The sequence below is a fragment of the Pongo abelii genome, chromosome 14 (assembly GCF_028885655.2).
Source record: "Pongo abelii isolate AG06213 chromosome 14, NHGRI_mPonAbe1-v2.0_pri, whole genome shotgun sequence".
NCBI lineage: Eukaryota > Metazoa > Chordata > Mammalia > Primates > Hominidae > Pongo > Pongo abelii.
In genome coordinates, this window is record NC_071999.2 from 80,393,292 (window position 1) to 80,399,694 (window position 6,403).

Below are 6,403 nucleotides of genomic sequence, written 5' to 3' on the forward strand. Positions count from 1 at the left end.
CTTGCTCTGAAGAGGTGTTCTGAAGAGTGCTTCTATGCAGTGGAATTCCAGAAGGATTGTTTTGCCTGTTCTGTTCGTTAAGGTCAACTAGCTTTATGTTCATCATCACTCACGATGCTTATTGTGCATAAGTGTGTTTGCAATTCACCCTGGAAAAGGTAGGACAAGAAAGCAGTAACCTGGGTTCACATGACATTTATTTTTCTCTATTGATATCTAAGGGATTACACAAAATGGCCTAATTCCCCATTCTAATATTCTTGTGAAATTAAAGGGGAAAGGAACATTTTTCTTTCTTTTTTTAGACAGGATCTCACTGTTGCCCAAGCTGGAGTGCAGTGGCATGGTCACAGCTCATTGCAGCCTTGAACTCCTGGGCTCAAACAATCCTCCTGCCTCAGCCCATGAAGTGCTGGGAACAGGAGCTAGCTACTGTGCCCAGCCCCTGTACTCACCCCATCCCCCTTTTATAATGTAGGGCGAGTCTGAATCAGTTCCCTTTTTCAGTGTTGTCCTCAATCAGGTGAGTTGTATGCCATCTTTCCCTATATGGTTTACCTATTTCACAGGTGTTAACCAATCAAACCATTCCAAGGGACTTGATTTCTTTAAAAAAATTTTTTGTCTTGACTCGTTGCAACTTCTTAACACAGGACATTTTGCCTTTTTTTTCTTTTCTTTTTTGATTTTTTTTTGTACCTAGCCCCCTCCCCTCCTCCCATTTCTGATTCTAGATGTCAGTTTACTATGAACTTCTGACAACTTCCAGGCTGTGGCACCTTTGCCCTCTGGCTAAATGCTGCTCACCTAAGTCCATTGAGAATCAGACCTTGAAATTCAACACATGCTGTTAATGAGAAAAAGCTGTTACAGAGACAGGACGACAGCTTAAAGAAAGTTCGAAAAGGAATCATACAGAGAGCGCTTGCTATTGTTTGAGTAAACCACATTGCTTTAGCATACTTTTTTAAGAATTAGGACTTTTGTGAATTTAAGAAGAAAATTATTGCTGCTGCCAAAAGAAGGCGTAATAGTGCTTAAGAGAGAAACTTTTCATTTCAACTAGAGATAACATAAACTTGCATTCAGTTCATGCCACTTTATTCATTTTTAGAAAATACCATCTGCAGTGCAAACAACCTATCTCTTGTATTCTCAGTTAAGTGTATGGCCTATTAATTATGCTGGCCCTGTGTAATCATAATAATTTACATTTCAATTATATTAAGAACACTGAGTATCAACTATATACATGCTCATGCAATGAAGTATCACATAATCCTGGTCTACAAGAAGCTTATAATCCAATGGGGAAGCAGAGAAGCCCACCAGAAAGGGTTATGAAAGCAGGTGGGAGTTTCGAGCTGGAGTTTTGGCTCTGTACTAATATACATGTAATTATTTTAAAATTAATATTAATTGACCAAATTTTTATTAGTTACTCACCCTTTGCCAGACACTAAGAGGATACAAGGTTAATGAAAGCTAAGCTATAGTGATGATAGCCGTTGTGGTGGTTTGGAATTATAAGGGACCATTATCCTACCTATCACAAGTGGTACAGGTAAAGGGGAACCATGGAAAGTTATTAGAAAGCATTACAGGGAAGGTCATCAGTATTCAGGCTGGGTTAGAAGAAGGAAAACTGGAGGCCCCTGGGAATCTATTCTTATGGTCCTGGGGAAGGTCATGGGAATCAATGCTTAGAAAGTAGCTATAGAAAGAGTGAAATTGATTGCATTCTTTTTTGAATTTAGATGATGTCTTGTAGTTGCTGAGAATAAAATTTCTAGCCATACACCTAATACTGATGAGAGAATAGTTGAAGAGTTTGGATTAGATATATCTGGACTTGATTTCTGGTTCTGCCACATAGCTGTGTAACATTGAACAAGATCACTTACCCCTTTAAGCCCCAATTTGCTTGTCTATAAAACATAACTAGTATAATAATATGCATGTTATAGGTCATTTTCAAAATTAGTAGTTGTATAAAAGGTGTAGCACAGTGCCAAACATTTAGCAAGTTCTCAGAAACAATAGATATGATCAGTATTGTGCTATAGCTTTTATTCTTATGTGGTGACTTTATAGCATGCATTAAGATGAAACAATGTGATTGGGATAAATCTGTCTTTACAACTGGGTCCTGTTTATCTCTTAAGATTACTAGCCAGAGGATTTGTCTTATGGTTATTCTGAAATCAGTTATGGAGACAACAGAAATCAATAGATAAGAAAGACTGAAGATCAGAGTTGCTTACATGGAGCAAGCCCGTAAGGTGTGAGTTTCATAAACTGAACCAGATGAAACTAAGATCAGGTGGGACTTATGGCCACTAAGGAATGTGTTCCATAACTATTTTTTTTATGATACTTTAAGTTCTAGGGTACATGTGCACAATGTGCAGGTTTGTTACATATGTATACTTGCACCATGTTGGTGTGCTGCACCCATTAACTTGACGTTTACATTAGGTGTATCTCCTAATGCTACCCCTCCCCCCTCCCCCCACCCCACAACAGGCCCCAGTGTGTGATGTTCCCCTTCCTGTGTCCAAGTGTTCTCATTGTTCAATTCCCACCTATGAGTGAGAACATGCGGTGTTTGGTTTTTTGTCCTTGCGATAGTTTGCTAAGAATGATGGTTTCCAGCTTCGTCCATGTCCCTACAAAGGACATGAACTCATCCTTTTTTATGGCTGCATAGTATTCCATTGTGTATATGTTCCACATTTTCTTAATCCAGTCTATCATTGATGAACATTTGGGTTGGTTCCAAGTCTTTGCTATTGTGAATAGTGCCGCAATAAACATACATGTGCATGTGTCTTTATAGCAGCATGATTTATAATCCTTTGGGTATATGCCCAGTAATGGGATGGCTATTTCTAGTTCTAGATCCTTGAGGAATCGCCACACTGTCTTCCACAATGGTTGAACTAGTTTACAGTCTCACCAACAGTGTAAGAGCGTTCCTATTTCTCCACATCCTCTCCAGCACTTGTTTCCTGACTTTTTAATGATTGCCATTCTAACTGGTGTTAGATGGTATCTCATTGTGGTTTTGATTTGCATTTCTCTGATGGCCAGTGATGATGAGCATTTCTTCGTGTGTCTGTTGGCTGAATAAATGTCTTCTTTTGAGAAGTGTCTGTTCATATCCTTCACCCACTTTTTGATGGTATTGTTTGTTTTTTTCTTGTAAATTTGTTTGAGTTCTTTGTAGATTCTGGATATTAGCCCTTTGTCAGATGAGTAGATTGCAAAAATTTTCTCCCATTCTGTAGGTTGCCTGTTCACTCTGATGGTAGTTTCTTTTGCTGTGCAGAAGCTCTTTAGTTTAATTAGATCCCATTTGTCAATTTTGGCTTTTGTTGACGTTGCTTTTGGTATTTTAGACATGAAGTCCTTGCCCATACCTATGTCCTGAATGGTAATGCCTAGGTTTTCTTCTAGAGTTTTTATGGTTTTAGGTCTAACATTTAAGTCTTAAATCCATCTTGAATTAATTTTTGTATAAGGTGTAAGGAAGGGATCCAGTTTCAGCTTTCTACATATGGCTAGCCAGTTTTCCCAGCACCATTTATTAAATAGGGAATCCTTTCCCCATTGCTTGTTTTTGTGAGGTTTGTCAAAGATCAGATGGTTGTAGATGTGTGGTATTATTTCTGAGGGCTCTGTTCTGTTCCATTGGTCTATATCTCTGTTTTGGTACCAGTATCATGCTGTTTTGGTTACTATAGCCTTGTAGTATAGTTTGAAGTCAGGTAGCATGATGCCTCCAGCTTTATTCTTTTGGCTTAGGATTGTCTTGGCAATGCGGGCCCTATTTTGGTTCCATATGAACTTTAAAGTAGTTTTTTCCAATTCTGTGAAGAAAGTCATTGGTAGCTTGATGGGAATGGCATTGAATCTATAAATTACCTTGGGCAGTATGGCCATTTTCACGATATTGATTCTTCCTATCCATGAGCATGGAATGTTCTTCCATTTGTTTGTGTCCTCTTTTATTTCGTTGAGCAGTGGTTTGTAGTTCTCCTTGAAGAGGTCCTTCACATCCCTTGTAAGTTGGATTCCTAGGTATTTTATTCTCTTTGAAGCAATTGTGAATGGGAGTTCACTCATAATTTGGCTCTCTGTTTGTCTGTTATTGGTGTATAAGAATGCTTGTGATTTTTGCACATTGATGTTGTATCCTGAGACTTTGCTGAAGTTGCTTATCAGCTTAAGGAGATTTTGGGCTGAGACGATGGGGTTTTCTAAATATACAATCATGTCATCTGCAAACAGGGACAATTTGACTTCCTCTTTTCCTAATTGAATACCCTTTATTTCTTTCTCCTGCCTGATTGCCCTGGCCAGAACTTCCAACACTATGTTGAATAGGAGTGGTGAGAGAGGGCATCCCTGTCTTGTGCCAGTTTTCAAAGGGAATGCTTCCAGTTTTTGCCCATTTAGTATGATATTGGCTGTGAGTTTGTCATAAATAGCTCTTATTATTTTGAGATATGTCTCATCAACACCTAATTTATTGAGAGTTTTTAGCATGAAGGGCTGTTGAATTTTGTCAAAGGCCTTTTCTGCATCTATTGAGATAACCGTGTGGTTTTTGTCTTTGGTTCTGTTTATATGCTGGATTACATTTACTGATTTGCATATGTTGAATTAGCCTTCCATCCCAGGGATGAAGCCCACTTGATCATGGTGGATAAGCTTTTTGATGTGCTGCTGGATTCTGTTTGCCAGTATTTTATTGAGGATTTTTGCATCGATGTTCATCACAAATATCAGTCTAAAATTCTCTTTTTTTGTTGTGTCTCTGCCAGGCTTTGGTATCAGGATGATGCTGAACTCATAAAATGAGTTAGGGAGGATTCTCTCTTTTTCTATTGATTGGAATAGTTTCAGAAGGAATGGTACTAGCTCCTCCTTGTACCTCTGGTAGTATTTTTTTTTTTTTTTTTTTTTTTTTTTTTTTTTTTTGCTGGCCACAGAAAATGATTGGGGTGTCTGAGCTTGCAGCTCTTTGAAATAAAGTGTAGTGATTTAGAACAACTTTTAGATTGTGATCTATGGTTAGAAGGATATTTCAATACATCACAAAAGAACATATGTGCTAAAATGTCTCAAAACATTATTTAAAACATGTATATCTTATTGATACTCTTTTATTTTCGTCCATCCTATTTTACTCCATGTCTTTATAGTCCTTTCTATCCTATCGTGATTTTAATTTGTTATGGTTTCTTCTTAATTTGGTCTCAAGAGTGGCCCTAAGCCCAGATAGCCATTCAGTAGGTGAGCCCTGACCAAAGGAAAGTCAGACTTGGGTGTGACTTGGGTGTGTGTGTCAGGTGTGACACAATGAATGAGGAGGTGAACATAAAATGCATGAGACAGAATAAATTTATTACTCATAGGTCAGAGAGGTTAAGGGTGCCAACAAGAGGCAACAAGAAGTCCAGAAGGTTCAACTACCAGGTGAGGATCTAGAGAGATTGAGAGAGATAGACAGAGGTGTTGGGGGAAACCTGTGAGACTGTCTCTTTATTAACATCCATAGGCCTACCCCTTAGGCTTTCCTGTGGGACTTGTGGATTGGCAAAAGAAAACCCACGTGAAGGGCGACCTCATTTTCCTGACTCTGGTGTTGACCATTAGGCTTTATCCTGGTTACCAGTTGTGGAATAGGTTGCATTTTAGGTCAGTGAAATGAGGAACAAGCAGGCTATATTGCAAACAACCACAGAGGGAGAGAAAGTTTTAACATGCCAAAGGTGACTGGGTTTTAAATAACTACGCAGGCCTAAAAATAGATGCCAAGGCAGCAAGTATACTAAACAAATTTATGACACCTACCTGATCCTATTCTATCCTATCCTATCCTGCCCTGCCCTGCCCTGCTCTGCCCCCTCCTGTCCGATCTGATGCTATCCTATCCTATCCTATCCGATATGATCCTATCCTATTCTATCCTATCCCAGTCAAATAGAATCTAGAGTTAGATCTTCTAATTTTATTTTTCTTGCCATCAATAGGCCACAATCCAGTTTATAACTCTGGTATGTAGCAATGGATTAAAAAATACTTTGGTTGTATTCCCTTTCAAGTAAAAATTTTTGAAAAATCTGACTAGGTATATGTATATTTATTTATTTATTTATTTTTATTTTTATTTATTTTTGGGGGAAAAGGAGTCTTGCTCTGTCGCCCAGGCTGGAGTGCAGTCGCGAGATCTCGACTCACTGCAAGCTCCGCCTCCTGGGTTCACGCCATTCTCCTGCCTCAGCCTGCGGAGTAGCTGGGACTACAGGCACCCGCCACCACGCCCGGCTAATTTTTTGTATTTTTAGTAGAGATGGAGTTTCATCATGTTAGCCCGGATGGTCTTGATCTCCTG